The sequence below is a fragment of the Chlorocebus sabaeus genome, chromosome 17, assembly GCF_047675955.1.
Source record: "Chlorocebus sabaeus isolate Y175 chromosome 17, mChlSab1.0.hap1, whole genome shotgun sequence".
In the NCBI taxonomy this organism is placed as follows: Eukaryota; Metazoa; Chordata; class Mammalia; order Primates; family Cercopithecidae; genus Chlorocebus; species Chlorocebus sabaeus.
Window position 1 is genome coordinate 20,429,429 of NC_132920.1, and position 17,694 is coordinate 20,447,122.

General features: G+C 43.8%; 1 protein-coding gene across 3 annotated transcripts in view; it reads left to right on the plus strand.

Moving 5' to 3' along the window:
* The window catches only part of E2F3 (E2F transcription factor 3), a 91,646-nt gene that overhangs the window by 59,828 nt on the left and 14,124 nt on the right, over window positions 1-17,694 (plus strand). The gene's annotated exons all lie outside the window — the stretch shown is intronic.

A 17,694-nucleotide genomic window follows, 5' to 3' on the forward strand; every position in this document is an offset into this window, starting at 1 on the left:
AGTCTCTTCTAGGAATCCCCTATTCCTGTCTTTTATCTAATTTTCTCTTGGGTTATATGTTCTTTTCTTACTGGCTTCTCCTAATTCTTTACCTATTCTGGATAATAATGCTCAGGTACCTTACCTTTCCATTGTTTGACTGTGGCCTTTTGTTGACAGACAGCACGTGTCCTTTGTGCTGCCCTCCTGTGCAGTCTCTTGCTTACCTCAGTAGGTCTGGAGTTGAGTTTTGTATGTAGTTTGAGGGATCCAATTTTATTTTTCCGATACACAGTTTATTAAATAGTCCATTCTTTGCAGTATCTGCAGTGTCTCATTTGCAATATATGACATCTTCATGTATGCATGGAGCTGTTTCTCGGTTTTTTATTCTATTCTTTTGGTCTATTTACCTATCGGTATGCCTGTACATATTTCACTAATTCTTTTTTTTTTTTTTTTTTTTTTTTTCTGAGACAGAGTCTGACTCTGTCGCCCAGGCTGGAGTGCAGTGGCGTGATCTTGGCTCACTGCAACCTCCACCTCCCGGGTTCAAGCGATTCTCCCGCCTCAGCCTCTCAAGTAGCTGGGATAACAGGTGCCCGCCATCATATCTTGCTAATTTTTGTATTTTTAGTAGAGACAGGGTTTCACCGGGTTGGCCAGGCTGGTCTTGAACTCCTGACCTCAGGTGATCCGCCCACCTCGGCCTCCCAAAGTGCTGGGATTACAGGCATGAGCCACTGTGCCCAGCCTATTTCACTAATTCCTGTAGTTACACAATAAAAACCTGGGTATTGGGCAGGGCAGGGCTCTCTCTCTTGTTCTTTTTGTTTTGTCTCTTTCTTTCTCTCTCTCTCTTTTTTTTTTTTTTTTTTTTTTTTTGAGACAGGGTCTCACTGTGTCACCCAGGCTGGACTCAAACTTCTGAGCTCAAGCAATCCTTCCACCTCAGCCCCCATTCACTCTTTAGCACAGTCATAGCTCACCGCAGCCTCAAACTCCTGGGCTCAAGTGATCCTCTCACTTTAACCTCCAAGTAGGTGGGACTACAGGTGTGCACCACCAGACTTGGCTAATTTTTTTATTTTTGTAGAGACTGGGTCTCACTGTTGCCCACACTGCTCTTGAACTCCTGGTCTCAAGTAAACCTCCTGCCTCTGCCTCTCAAAGTGCTGGGATTACATGCATGAGCCCCACTGCACCAGGCCAAATCTCTTTAAAAGATAATCAATTTTAAAAATTAGTAAATTATGTCGCAGTGGCACACACTTATAATCCCAGTGCTTTGGGAGGCCGAGGTAGGAGGATAGCTTGAAGCCAGGAGTTCAAGACCAGCCTGGGCAACATAGTGAAGTCCCGTATCTGTAAAAACAAAGAGAGAGATTTAAATGTGGAGGAGGAATTCACATATTTACCCACATAGTTATCATTCTGATGCTCTTAATTCCTTCACGTAGATCTGTTTTCCATTTGGCATCATTTTATTGTGTTTGAGGCCCTTCCTTTAATTGTTTCTCTATTCTACTGGTGAAGAATTCTTTCAGCTTCTGTATCTCTGGGAAAAAGTCTATATTTTGCCTTTGGATTTTAAAAGGTTTTCGCTGGGTATGTCTGAGAATAAAGAGGAATTTAAAAACTCAGTTTCTCCTACTGTAGTTTCACATCATGCTTCTGACACCAGATGTGCCCGGTGAGGGAGTAGTTTCCTTAGACATCAAGGAAGCAATTCATTCTGCAGTGGGCACCAGCTGAATGTCCACCAATTCAGTTCCGACACCATCTACCCAGAGATAGCATCAGATCCCACAGGTTGAAGGCTGAGCCCCGCACGACTGCCCCCCACTTCCAGTGCCAGTCGCAAGCCCCAGATTGTTTTACCTGCTTTTCTGACTGAATAGCTATAAATTGGGGTTCCCACAACCCCCCTCTTGGGTTTGATTAATTTGCCAGAGCAGATCACAGAAATCAGGGAAACAGCATTTACTGGTTTATTATAATGGATATTACAAAGGGTACAGATAAAGGGATACATAGGGCGAGGTACGGGGGCGGGAGTGTGGAGCTTACATGCCCTCCCCAGGTACGTCACCCTCTAGGAACCTCCATGTGTTCAGTTACTCAGAAGCTCTCCAAACCCAGTCCTTTGGGGGCTTTTATGGAAGCTGCATTACACAGGCATGGTTGATTGCATCAGTGGCCATTGGTGATCAAATGGGCTGTTATCTGTTCACCTTGAAACTGCCTTGAAGTGCATCATAAACACAGCGGCTCTTTGTCAGTTAATCAGAGAGCTGTTTATCGGGCACCGAAGAATCCAGCAGCTCCTCACACAGTTCCAGAGTCAGGCCTAGGGGAGAGGTTATCTCCTCCTTGCATTCCTCAGGTAGGTAGTCTGATCCCTTATAAACCATTTCCATTTTCTGATAGAACTCTCCTGGGTACCACCATCCGCATTACAGTGTTCCTCTGACATCACCCCCAGACAGCATGGTTATTTCAGGTGTCAGGGTCAGTCTAGGCTCTACACAGGGCTATGCCCCCAGGATGTGTCTCCAGCGCCAGTCAGCTTCTACTCTGCGCCCTGTGGGCTTGGGCAATCTTACTAGACCCCATTTAGCACGTCCAATCAATGTTGCTCAAAGGGTGGATTTACATGCCCTCTATTTTAGAGGACTATGTAGGGGGAGCATTTCCCACTCAGATGTAATGTCGATTGCATGATAAGGAGACACAGCTATTTCTCATGAAGTGTGTTCAAATATGCCACCTCTCTCTAAACTTTTACCTTAATTCCATCAACCGTAGCCTTCATTAGACCTTTATCAACAGGTTTCGTTAGTACAGTTCAGTACTGGCTAGGGGAAGTGCTCCCCGGACAGACATGATATCCATTCCTATAAATCATTTAGGTAAAGAGACACAACTTCCTTATATAAAGCCTACTTAAACATCCCAGCTTTGATCATCCTAGCAATCCTTACATTTTTATGTTCTCACATCTAACTGTAGCCCAAGTCGGGGCTTGCCCAGAGGGTTTTGGCAGCACAGTGCCTAAGGCTCCCATATCAAGGAGTCCCGGGAATTACTCTTCACCACCCAGACGATTTTCCCACTTGCGTCCATAAGGCTGTGGTTCCCCAGCAGGGGACTGGGCCAAGACACCCTTACTTGCTGTCTGTCAGTCTTTATCTTGATTAATCTGCCTGACTGTTGCCCCAGGCAATTTCAGATCAGATCCTTCATTGTAATCTCTGCCTCTGACTTTTTAAATTTCTCCACACTAGGGTAACTGTAGCAAACATTTTTGGAACCCCTTAATTTTGGGAGACCAGCAGGACTTCCCTTTGATCCAACCAACCTTTCACAATGTTGCATTAAAACATTTGTTTTAACCTCATTTTATTTCAGTTTCCGTTTTATTCATCCCATTTTTTTTTTTTTTAATTTCCATAGGTTATTGGGGAACAGGTGGTATTTGGTTACATAAATAGGTTCTTTAGTGGTGATTTGTGAGGTTTTGGTGCACTCATCACTCCAGCAGTATACACTGCACCCAATTCGTAGTCTTTTATCCCTCACTCCCCTGAGTCCCCAAAGTCCATTGTGTCATTCTTATGCCTTTGCATCCTCATAGCTTAACTCTCACCTATGAATGAGAACATCCAGTGTTTGGTTTTCCATCCCTGAGTTACTTCACTTAGAATAATAGTTTCCAGTCTCATCCAGGTAGCTGTGAATGCCATTAATTCATTTTTTTATGACTGAGTAGTATTCCATCGTATATACATACCACAATTTCTTTATCCACTTGTTGATTGATGGGCATTTGGGTTGGTTCCACATTTTTGCAATTGTGAATTGTGCTGCTGTAAACGTGTGTGCAAATATTGTTTTCGAATAAGACTTCTTTTCCTCTGGGTAGGTACCCAGTAGTGGGATTGCTGGATCAAATGGTAATTTCTACTTTTAGTTCTTTAAGGAATCCCCACACTGTTTTCCATAGTGGTTGTGCTAGTTTACATTCCCACCAGCAATGCAGAAGTGCTCCCTGTTCACATCCACGCCAACATCTCTTTTTGGGGGGGAGAGGGGGTGGCGGGGTGCAGAGTCACGCTCTGTCACCTAGGCTGGAGTGCAATGGTGTGATCTCAGCTCACTTCAATCTCCACCTACCAGGTTCAAGCGATTCTCCTGCTTCAGCCTCCTGAGTAGCTGGGACTACTGGTGCACACCACCACTCCCGGCTACTTTTTGTATTTTTGGTAGAGATGGGGTTTCACCATGTTGACCAGGTTGATCTTGAACTCTTGACCTCAAGTGATCTGCCCACCTCAGCCTCCCAAAGTGCTGGCATTACAGGCGTGAGCCACCACAGCCAGCAATTATTTTTTGATGTTTTGATTATGGCCATTCTTGCAGGAGTAAGGTAGTATCGCATGGTGGTTTTGATTTGCATTTCCCTGATCATTAGTGACGTTGAACACTTTTTCATATGTTTGTGGGCCATTTGTATACCTTCTTTTGAGAATTGTCTATTCATGTTCTTAGGTCACTTTTTGATGGGATTTTTTGGATTTTTTCTTGCTAATTTGTTTTATTCATCTCATTTCTTAATAACCACCTAAAGATTTCCACCCTACTGGGACAAGTCCCATGACTCTTCTCTTTGTTTTTCCTCTGTTTCACCCCATCAATGTGTTCCTTTTTTTTTTTTTTTTTTTTTTTTTCTGAGACAGAGTCTCGCTCTGTCGCCCAGGCTGGAGTGCAGTGGCCTCACTGCAACCTCTGCCTCCCGGGTTCAAGCAGTTCTCTGCCTCAGCCTCCCAAGTAGCTGGAATTTCAGGTGCCTGCCACCACGCCCAGCTAATTTTTATATTTTTAGTAGATACGGGGTTTCACCATCTTGTGCAAGCTGGTCTTGAACTCCTGACCTCGTGATCCACCTGCTTCAGCCTCCCAAAGTGCTGGGATTACAGGTGTGAGCAACCACACCCGGCCCAGTGTGTTCTTATTCACCTTATTTCTTAATAACCATAAAAAAATGTCCACCTTCCTGTGAGGAGTCCTGTGACTCTCCCCCCACCAACCCACCCTTCATCATTCTCTTAATTAACCTAATGTTTGTATTAGCATCTGTAAGACTCATGAGGGGAAGCTGAGCCAGTACATCTCATAAGGTTTCTTGAGCTATCTCTCGATTTGTGGCAACAAGGTTAAACGGGGCATCCACATTAAAGGGGTGCCCCTAATCGCATCATTTACCATGACTTGGGTAGCAAGGCATATTCAGTGGTTGAATAATTCAGTGGTCATAAACCCAGGCCCCACATGGCATGAATACAAAGCGTATCAGCTGTTTCAGCTTGACATTTATAGGTGGAGTCAGGCAGTCCCCCTTCTTCCAACATTCAAAACCAAAGACACTGCTCCTGAATTAGTTACTCTCATAGTGCATTTTAGTAAAGGCTCCTCAGGAAACTGATGATACCAGTCTAAAAATTGAAACAGTTCCTTCACACTATACCCGCTGCTTTCAATGGTCTCTTGATTTTGCCCTTTCCCCGCACTGCCTTCTTGGTGCCCAAAGTCCTTAGGGGTGCTTTCTGATGTCGCTGCATAATTTTTCCCTTGCGGGAGCGGGGTTCTTTGAGGCTGCTGGCTGAAGCATAGACCGGCTGAAATCTGAACTTGGTCTGGCATCAAGGTTTGGCCCAGCACTCTCTTTTTACTTTCATTCTAGCTATTACAGATAACAATAACCAAGGAGTTGCATATTTTGCTTTTTTCTTATTAGTTTGCATTTCTTCATGCATTCAGCAAACCACCTTCCAGGGAGTTAGATTGATCCACCTCTAAATTCCATTGGTAGCTTTTACCTTTAGTGACTGATGTCGGCCCAGCTGCCACTCCATACCATGGGGGACCACGTGGGCACCCAGGAATCCATGTTTTCTCACCCCCCAACCCCTTTATCCATTTTCTTCCCAAACGTGAGCTACGGATGTTCTAGCAATCCTGATTCTGACACCAATTCTGAAAATGCTGAGGAATGAACAAACTCGGTTTCTCCCACTATTTTCGCATATTACAGTTGTGACACCAGATGTGTTGGGGGGTTTTCCCCAGGCATCAAGAAAGCAATTCATTCTGCAGTGGACACCAGCTGCGCATCCTCCAATTCAATTCTGACACCGTCTACCCAGAGAAGTGTCACATCACACAGATTTGAGGGCTCAGTCCCACAAGACCACCACCAACTTTCGATGCCAGTTGCAAGCCCCAGGTTGGTTTACCTGTGCCTCTGGCCAACCTGCTGTAAATCGGGGTTCCCACGCCCCACTCCTCATATTCGGTTAATTTGCTAGAGCAGCTTACAGAACTCAGGAAACATTGATATTTACTGGTTTATTATAAAAGATATCACAGAGGATGCAGATGAAGAGGTGCACAGGGCAAGGCACGTGGGAAGGAGCACGCAGCTTCCATGACCTCCTTGCATGCATCACCCTCCAGGAACCTCCTTGTGTTCAGCTACCTGGAAGCTCTCCATACCCTGTCCTCTTGAGTTTTTTGGAAGCTTCATTATGTTGGCATGATTGATTAAATCACTGGCCATTGGGGATCAACTTAACCTTCAGCCCCTCTCCTCTCCCTGGAGGTTTAGAGATGGGTCTGAAAGTTCTCACCCTCTGATCCTACCTTGGTTTTTCCAGTGACCATTGTCCATCCTGGAGCTACCTAAGGGCAGCCGGCCTTCACTCAAATCATCAGCACACAAAAAGATACTTCATCTTCTATAGTAAGTGGGCCTGCCTTCCACCGAGACTGATAAAGCGAGGGGTTTTCTAAACATAGGAGAGAAAGTTCAGGAGCTGGACACTCAAATAAAATGACAGATGTTCCCCTCGGGCATCAACACAGTGTATGCAGTGAAGGAAAATTGCAGAATGACAGCCATGCAGCAGACTTGGAGAACCCCTAGCTAGTCTCAGGTCTGATATCAGGAGGCCAGAGAGCTTCAGGCAGGAGAAAAAGTGGAGATTTGGTAGAATATCTGATGTGATGGAGAGTTGGAAAAAATTTGAGGATTTGGTGAAGGCAAATGGTACCAATGAGCTAGAAAGACAATTAGAAACTCCAAAGAAAACAAACAAGCTTTACAAGAAAGGATATATAGTCTCAGTATATTATTTGATACTGCAGTGAACACTGTTTATATAGTCATGATGTACAGCACTGGTTTTTTATTGAACCAAAACTAATGATGTAACTATTGGGGGGAAATGCAAGAAGTGAGATGGGTATCGTATCATTGAAGGATGTCAGTACATTAGAACTAAAATGGCTAAACCAGAAATAGCTGTGTGAGCACATCACTTAGAGATACAGAGGTGACCACCAGGAGAAATAGTAGAGGTGGTTCCCCCAACAAGGTAGCCATTATAGGCTCTCTGAGCTAGTGGGTTTTGAAAAATCATGTGCATCTATTTGTTTTTTAATTGTCTTAAATTATTCTTAAGAACAAAATAAGTGTATGTAGAAAGGACCGCAGTCACCAGTTCACAAGTTAAATGGCTTTTATTCCAAAAGTTCTAAGTCAATGAGATGGCTTTTCTTTTAGAAACATTCATATGTATGTGGTTAGAGTCCCAAACTAGTCCACAAATACAGGTTATAGTGAAATTAAAATATCCTAGTTTAGAAATCAAAAGAAGAAAAATGACCAATTTTGGAGTCCATTCTGGTAATCCAAGTGAGCAAGGATGGGGATACGGTTGGAGTTTTCTGCACACCTGTTCAGTTCACCAGTTATTCTTCTCTGAGATAGTCTGGTTTGTGATTAGGCTTCTCACCCAATGACTCAGACAGGATGCTACTCTCGTTAGATCCTGCACTTACCTCTCGCTGTAAAAAGCTGGAGAAGACTTTGGAGCGCTTCATCTTAGGTAACCTCCCCAATGACAGGTTGACACTAGGAGTGCATTTAGCTTAGCACAAAAGGGACCATAAGCTGTCCCCCTTCCTCATCATTCTGTACCCAAAGCCCCTCCCTTCTCACAAGCACCTCCAAACCAGGACTTTTCAAAAGATATGCTTCTGTTATTTGGACAGACCATTCAACTCCCCTGACTTCACTCCCTTATCTGCATCACACGGCTCAAGAGTTGTCACCTCTTAACAATCTCTCCAGACCTCTACCCACTTCTCCATGCACTCCTCTTCATGCCCTCCTGGACCCCACCCTGGGTTCACTGCAATATTCATTCATATACATTTCCTATTGTTTGCTTGCCTGTACACTTGTTGATAGCAGGGACCACCATGTTGCCTTTAGAATCATATGCCCATGCAGGGCTTGGTACATAGCAGGCACTCAATAAATATTTGAATGGATTCAAAAATGATCAGCGAGATAGAGTTAATACATAGTTACAGCTGAAAACTAACTTTTCTTAAAATCCTCATGCCCTGACCCACTAACCTCATGGCCGGAGTCCAAGTGAGATTCAGCTGTGGTCTGCTCTGAAGCTGGAAATTCCCTCCTTTGGGTTATTTCACGGATGTACTTAACTTGGTCTTCATTCTTTTTACTTCCATTTTATTTCACTTTCCTTCTTCCTTTGTTCAAAATACCTGTCTCATCTTTGGCTTTGAGGCAAAAGGTATCATCTATCAAGTTCTGTCCCTTTCCTGATCTCCTATTAACTAGGGAGAAGGTAGTTTATTTTAGCATTCACAGTTTGTTAACATACAGCAGGCCATGCCTTGTGCTTGATTTAATTTTTCCTGTGGCTCAGTTGCATGGTGGATAAGAACATCCCTTCCCTCCCCACCACAGAGCTGGGTGCCCTTTCTGGTGGCATATCCTATTTCTGTTTTGAACCCGTACATATTGAATGGTACATAAGACGTTCAACAGTCTAGAAAATAAACCACCAGACTTCTGTTTAACCCCAAATGGAAATGATATTGCTTTTCTTGTTATGCAAGTAACCCACGCTCACTTTAAAATGATTTTCAAATATAAAAAGCTAAAAAGAAGAAAGTAAAATCACCATAAGCCTACTATCCAAAGATTAATGCTTTTCAACTATTTGGTGTGTGGTATGTATCCTTAGCTACTTGCTTTCTATGCATATAATTTTCTTACAAAAATAGTTTTACTATTCACACCTGCTTTTTTAAAAAAGTTACATATGTCGCTGTACATCATTATTAATTGCATAACATTTCAAGATATAAATGTACAATAACTTACTGAATTTTTCTTCTGAGATTGGGCATTTATGTTGAATATATAGGCTGGGCACAGTGGCTCACATCTGTAATCCCAGCACTTTGGGAGGCCGAGGCAGGTGAATCACCTGAGGTCAGGAGTTCGAGACTAACCTGGCCAACATGGTGAAACCCTGTCTCTATTAAAAATACAAAATTAGCTGGGCGTGGTGCTGCACACCTGTAATCCTAGCTACTTGGGAGACTGAGGCAGGAGAATCGCTTGAACCCGGGAGACGGAGGTTGCAGTGAGCCGAGATTGCACCATTGCACTCCATCCTGGGCAAAAAGAGCGAAACTCCACTCCAAAAAGTAAAATAAAATAAAATAAAAATATGTTGGACATATGTGGAAAAATCAAATATTCAAGAAACAGGCTGTGCTGTTTTTAATAGACAAACCCTAGAAACAACCTAAATGTTGAGGATGTACTCCAAGAAGTAGAAATGCCAGTTAGTATGGTATAATGTATATGTAGACACATCGCTTTTTCAAATAAGATCAAAAATTGCAGAAATATAAACATGAAGTCATTGCTCGTTTAATTTGACTTCCCAGAGATAACCATCATTAACATTTGGTGTGGATCTATTTTCAGGCCTTTTTCTCTATGGATTTAGGAAAAATTTTAGTGAAGTCTGTGGTTTCATGGTTTTTTATATTACACATATCTCTGCAACTTTAATTTTTCTCCTTTATATTTCTTGAAAGTCTTTTGAAGTCATCTATAGAGATTAAACTCCAGCCTGCCCCCCTCCAACACACACACACACACACACACACACACATATACACACACACTCACTCACATCTATCCCTTCTGCAGGTTAGTAACATTGGAGCTTTGTAATTTACCTGCTAAGGGACTTTGGGAATTTATTCCTTGGTTCATTCAAAATAAATAAGTCAATTTGACTGAGTGCATGCCATATGCAAGGCTCTGGGGAAACTAAGCTGCTTATGACCTGAGCTTAGAGTCCAGTGAGGAAACCTGGAGTGTGCATTTGTCATCATAGTAAAATCGTGCAGTGGCAGCACAGATGTTGCTATGGAAGCAGAGGAAGGACATCTCAATAAGGCCAAGGGTGTCGTGGTCACTGACAAATTATTTGAATAGATGGAGGTTCAAATCCTGGTATCTGTGCCAAACGTGGAGGCTCACATCTGTAATCTCAACACTTTGGGAGGCTGAGGTAGGAGGGTCATTTGAGCACAGGAGTTCAAGATCGGCTTGGACAAAATAGCAAGACCTCATCTCTACCAAAAAAAAAAAATTAGCCACTCGTGGTGGCGCTACTCAGGAGGCTGAGGTGGGAGGCTTGCTCGAGCCGGGAGTTTGAGGCTTCAGTGAGCTGTGATCACACCATTGCCTTCCAGCTTGGGTGACAAAGGTAGACCCTGTCTCTAAAAAAATGAAAAATGAAAATTCTAGTATCTGTCCCTTGTTAACTGAGACCTCGGGTAAATCCTTAACTTCTGTCTCAGTGCAAGCTGGGTGTAGTAATTCCTACCCCACAATGCCAGCATGAATATTCATTGGGAAAATCATTATAGGAGAGGAGTATTGAATGTCCATTAGTAGATGTCTGGTTAAGTAAATAAATCATGGCATATTAATTAGTACAATATTATGCAGCTATGAGAAATGAGATCATTCCATGTGTTCTGATAGGGTCTAACTCAGACATGTGTTATTAATAGAAAAGTGTGTGTTTTGCTATGATTTACGGGAAAGACGTTTTAAAGATGGGATGGTAGATAGTCTAGGTAAATACAAGTATGTATATGGCTTTCTGAAAGGATAGCCAAGTAACTTCATAGTGCTTGCCTTTGAGGAAGGGAACTGGGATCAGGAGTAGGGAGAAAGTTGGCTTTCCATTTGTACTCATTTATGCTGCTTAAATTACCATACACATTTATTATATGTAAAGAAGAGTAGGTGTGTCATTAAGGCAATGTCAATTTAATATATAGCTATTCAAATGGCTTTATATGGGACTTTTCACAGTCTTTTCATTAAGTAGTTATAAGCATGGACTTGTAGGTGTGCTAACTGTCTACAGAATCTTGGAAAAGTTAGTTAATCACGCTAAACCTCCCTTTTCTTCTATAAAATAGGAATTAATAATAACCACCTTATTAAGGTCGTTGTGAAAATAAGATAACAAAATTGAGTGGAAAACAGTTAACATGGTGCATAGCATATTATAAGCACTCAAATGTTCGTTGTGTAATAATTAATACTAAAAGTCTGTATCTATCAGTGGTATTAATAATAATCTAACTCAGCTGCCTTATACCAAAAAGGGACATTTGTGGGCTCACACACATGAAAGTCTGTGGCATGTGTGCCTTTGGGTATGGCTGTAGCGCCTCCCTTGAAGGCATTGGGACTCAGCCTCTCTCCAGCTCTTCTGTGTTGGCTCACGTCCCAAGTAGCCCCAGGCTTGCAGCCTACTGGCCTAATAATGCCCAGTGAAAAGAACCCAGTACTTTCCCAGTGGTTCCCAAGAAAAATCCCAGGATTGACTGACTCATCCTGCATTGGTCATGGTCTCATCCTTACCCCAGACACTTGAACCTCGGGATTGAGGCCAGGATTCGGTACTCACCTCTGCAACCTTGATGGAAAGAGTCGTCCTAAAATGTTCAGCAGTCTCAAGTCTTTTCTTTTCATGCTTGGAGACTAATAGAAACTAAGAACATCCATAGAGCTCCTTCCCCAGTGGAAAAAAAATAGAGGCAACAAATATCAGGCAGGCAGACTATAGATGTTCCCCACTGACTCCAGTGGTATTTCTTTTGGGGTTTTATTTGTTTTTGTTTAGAGAGAGAGATATGGGAGTCTTGCTGGGCTGCCCAGGTTGGTCTTAAACTCCTGGGCCCAAGTGATCCTCTTACCTCAGTCTCCGAAATACCGGGGACCACAGGCGCATTAGCATTGCACCCAGCTCTAACTACATACATTTTCCTACATAGATTTTCAGAAATGCTTACCAGTACAACTGTTTCATTGCAGAAGCATGTTACTGTCCATGGGGCTAAGGTTTTAACGTTAGCACATACCTTGTTTATAGTACAAGTTACCCTTGGAAGTCCTGCCGGAAGGTGCCGTATGGAGTTCTACACAGAATCTCACAGAGCCAGGCTTTCCCACCGCTTGGGACCAAATGGCTCATCCTTCTGTTGAGCACTGGATTAGTTGGTTGTGTTACTGGTAGGGCCCATGTAATGTAAAGATCTGTGCATGAACAATGAATACCTCTCCAACCAGCGCGATGCTCCTACTGTGAACTGAAAAAAATTGAGATGACCCAGAAAAGAGATTTCTGTCCACCCTGGTGCTCAGCCCAGGGCAGGGTGGTGGAGACAGAGCTCACCCGCACGATTTAAATCCTGCCATATAGTTTTTTGTCTTACCAGGCATGTGTGCTTGAATAAGTTAAGCATTAAAATAATGCTGCTCCATCACATATCAAAATTCCTAGCCCTTTTTCAAGAGATTCGAATGATTGCACCCATGTTCAGATCTGAGACCAAACAGGTAATATGTGGTCCCCATAAATCCAGTTCCGCCCTCCCTGTTCACTAAACAGGGGAGGAAATACAACAGGATAACCCAGCAGGAACCTCCATTCTGAAAAGGGGAAATGACATAAAGTGATCACCTCCTGCTTCTTGTCATGTCCTCAACAGGGACAGCAGTTTGTAGAGCCTGTAAGTCCACCCTGAGTTCCCCTCCTGGGAGGAATTCTGAGGCTGCCCCTTCTTCACACCTCACTTGTTTCTGGTGTGGCTTTTGGACCTAGTGATTGACTTCCTTAGAGGTTCAACATCATGGGCCTTCACTTTCTAGACTGAGAGGTTCTCTAGCAATAAAAGTGCCTTTAAATTTTAGTAGCTTGTCCATCTAGCATTTAGATTTGGTCAGTTTATGATTTGGTGCTTAGTAACCAGAGTTACACGTGAAGACTAGTCCTGGTCTTTCCAAGTTAGGTCTCAGTGACTTAGCAGTAGGCCTCTGGAAATTTCCCTGACCTACAGTTTAATTCTTCCATAGGCCTTTGCCTCATGGCAGTCTGAAACAGTAGCCTGGGAGAGAGACACAAAACTAATACGCCCCCAGCCTACTGGCCAGTGGTTGGTTCTTTACTGTTGAGGCACAGCCCTATGTCCCTAAGAGTTCTGGGTCCTAGACTCTTTTCCAAGTTTGTCTTCCTTCTGTTCACTTTATTTTTATTTTTTGAGACAGAGTCTTTCTCTGTCACCCAGGCTGGATTGCAGGGGCACCAACCTCCACCTCCCAGGTTCAAGCAATTCTCATGCCTCAGCCTCCCAGTAGCTGGAACTACAGGTGCATGCCACCATGCCAGGCTAATTTTTGTATTTTTAGTAGAGTCAGGGTTTCACCAGGCTGGTCTCAAACTCCTGACCTCAGGTATCTGCCTACCTCGGCCTCTCAAAGTGCTGGAATTACAGGCGTGAGCCACTGTGCCCAGCCCATCTGTTGACTTTAATTTGGGCAGAGAATACAGCTCTATGTCTCCTTAGATTGCTTTCTGTAGAGAAGGCCTCCATAGCAAAGCTGTTTTCTTTGAGGCGGGCCAACCTCAGATGTAGTTTCTCTCTATCTGTAGTATCTTCCTGGCGGTCACAAGAAGTGACCAGCACACTCTGCCACTCTAACAAGGCCTGCCAGCTCCCTATCACACCATAGCCATCTTGACTCAGCCAGTTCCACAAGCTGTCACTGGCAACAGCACAATTCTAGGTTCGCGACTCAAAACACTTTAAGCAGCCAAGCGCAGTAGCTAACGCCCATAATCCCAGCACTTGAGGAGGCCGAGGAGGGCGGATCACGAGGTCAGGAGATTGAGACCATCCTGGCTAACATGGTGAAACCCCGTCTCTACTAAAAATACAAAAAATTAGCCAGGCATGGTGGCAGGTGCCTGTAGTCCCAGCTACTCGGGAGGCTGAGGCAGGAGAATGGCGTGAACCCGGGAGGCAGAGCTTGCAACGAGCCAAGATCATGCCACTGAACTACAGCCTGGGCAACAGAGCGAGATTCTGGGTCCAAAAAAAAAAAAATGCTTTAAGCAAAAAGAGTTTGTTGGCTAATGGAACTGGAAAGTCTGGGAAAGACCAACAGTTGCCCCCAGGGCGTGACCAGAGCCAGAGTTTTGAGTGGTGGTTTCAGACCCCTCTCTCTCCTTCTCTCCACTGTGCTTTCCCCTGGGGAGGCCCCATTCTCAGGCAGCTTTAGGCTCCTCACTTACCAACCTTACTGGAAAGACATACCTGCTTCTCGCCAGATAGTTCCAGAAACATTCCTGGGGTTAGCCTTTGCTCCTCCAGCCTTGGTCATGAGCCATTCAACCTGTTTGCAGTGGAGGCAGGGAGGGCAGGATGGGACACAATGATTAGCCAGGCCTGGATCACCTGTGTGCACAGATGCACTTAGACCAGGAAAGGGATGGCTCCCCAAGGAACAAACAGGGAGCTTCTGCTTGATAAAGAGAGAATGTTTGCTGGACCAACCACAGCAGGCCCACACGCGGACTTGACAGAATGGCTGGGAGGGGAAGATGAAGTCCAGCAAGCAGATTGTCCTTCCGGGGCCATTAGAGTAATGTTTCACTCAGCACTGCAGTAGAACAATAAGGTGTGCCACTGAGGCAAGCCACATCGTAAAAACATATATATATAAAGAAACATGAAATAATGCTACATCTGACCCATTAACAACATTGGGGTTAGAGGTGCCCTGACACAGTCGAAACTTTAGATATATCTTTTGATTCCTGTGAACTTAACTAATAGCCTGCTGTTTGGGGTTTTCATTATTATTTCAGTGATGGGGGTCTTGCTATGTTGATCAGGCTGGTCTCGAACTCTTGGCCCCAAGTCATCCTCCTGAGTAGTTGGGATTATCGGTGTGAGCCACGCATCCAGCCCTAATAGCCTCCTGTTGACTGGAAGCCTTACCAATAACATAAATAGTCAATTAACACCTTTTGTATGTTATGTGTATTATATACTATATTCTTACAATTAAGCTAGAGGGAAACTGTTATTAATAAAAGAAAGTTTGGAGTGAATGAAAGTGGAATCCACAAGATAGATTTCCCTCATCAGCCAAGCAGAACTAGAGGTGAGGGTGTGTGAAATAGGCCGTGCTGGCCAGAGTGGGACTTTGCCTGAGTGTCTTACTCTTTTCCCCTAAGATCTAAAGCCGGGTTTCTCCAACTTGAAGGTGTATCAGAATCACCTGGAAGACCTGTTAGATTGTTCAGCCCCTTTCCCAGAGTTTCTGATCCAATGCATCTTAAGTATGCTCTAGAATTTGCATTTCCTAGCAGCTGAACTTGGTCCAGGGTTCAAAGTGTAGAAGACATATGGGCATATAGAACAGCTGGATGAAAAAAAAAATCATAAAGAAGAGAAAATAGATTTACTGTTAATTACTGGAAGTGGATTATCATAAAATTCATCCTCGTCATCTTCACATTGAGGAAGCTGTGGTGAAAGAAAAAGAGGAGGGGTTGGTCTTTTTGTCTCAGGAATGGCAGAGGAGAAAGAAAACCCACATATAAGTGGACGCACTCATGGCCGGGTGCAGTGGCTCATGCCTATAATCCCAGCACTTTGGGAGGATGAGGTGAGAGGATCACTTGAGCCCAAGAGCTCATCACCAGCCTGGGCAACATAGGGAGGTCCCATCTCTACCAAAAAAATATTTTTAATTAGCCAGACATCATGGTGTTCACCTGTGGTCCCATCTACTCGGTAGGCTGAGATGGGAGGATTCCTTGAGCCTGGGAGGTCAAGGTTGCAATGAACTGAGATCACACCACTGCACTCCAGCCAGGGCGACAGAGTAAGACCCTGTCTCTAAAAAAATAAAAGTGGACACGGACAGTCCAAACCCATGTTGTTCAAGGGTCAGTTGTATTTTATTTATTTCATTTAACATGATCACTACTAAAATTGTTGAGATAATTTTACCCTGTTTTGTACTAAGTCTTCGAAATTCAGCGTGTATTTTACACTTATACCACGTGTCAGTTTGGATGAGCTAGCAGCCAGTGGCTATTGTAGTAGACCGTGCATGGTTAGCTGGTAACTTTCCATAGAGGGGCTGAATATCCAGCTTCTGCTGATAAGTTATTACATACATTTTCACATCATGGGGAGTTACTTTGAAATTGCAAATCTCGGCTGGGTGTGGTGGCTCACGCCTCTAATCCCAGCACTTTGGGAGACCAAGGTGGGTGGATCACCTAAGATCAGGAGTTCGAGACCAGCCTGGCCAACATGGCGAAACCCCGTCTCTACCAAAAATACAAAAATTAGCTGGGAGTGGTGGCGTGCACCTGCAGTCCCAGCTACTTGGGGAGGCTGAGGCAGGAGAATCACTTGAACTTAGAGGTGGAGGTTGCAGTGAGCCGAGATCACACCACTCCACTCCAGTCTGGGCGACTGAGCAAGACTCCGTCTAAAAAAAAAAAAAAAAAAAAAAGCAAATCTCATTAGAAGAATCTGCCTGAAAATGAGCCTAAATACATATTTTTGTGCTGCGTGTCTGGTTGGTGCCACTTATTTCCTAAAACACCTGTCATGCTCCTCATACAGTTGGTACTTAAAAACTGCTTAACCATCTATCTTTTCTCTTAGACTTGAAGCCCCTTATCTATCTTGCTTACTAAGCCCAATGTGTAGGTACCTAGAAGACACTTTGTGGATATTTTTGAATTGAATTGGAGTTAAATTAAAAACTTAGACAAGGACTTCTCATTTGCCAGGCTTGATGAGAAAATGGAGAAAGTAATATTGGTTGAAGCCCAAAATTGCATGTTTGCAGTATTTGTTTTCCCGATGAAGGACCATTTGTAGTCTGTGACTAGTTGTGTTACAATTCAATCACCCTTTCTCTCGTTGAATATACAGTATATAGAGAGAGTGATTGAAAATCTACAGAAACCCAGGCTCTGTGCCAAGCACTGGGTATACAAAGATAAATGGGAAACAGTCCCTGCCTTAAAGGAAATGAGAAACAGATAAGTCTTGCAGTAATACCAAATAAGTGTCATGATACAAATAAACACTGAGTGTTTGGGGAGCACAAGGAAGGGGGTCCAACCCAGGTCAGAGAATAGGAGATGGGCAGGAAAGACTCACTGTGGAAAGTGAATTTAAGTCCCACGGCGCCTGTGATATTCTTAGCATCCAGCCCCATGCCAGGCACATGATGTGTTGAATCAATGAACAAAGTGACTCCTGAACCTAATGCTGAAGGATCGCTGTGTTTGTCCATCTGGGTGTGGACGGATGATCACGGCAGGTGAAGAGAGTGTGCATGACAACCCGGCCTCCAAAGCTAGAATCCTGGCTCTAGGGAATGACAAGATGCTGAGTGGGGTGGAGCAGTGGGGT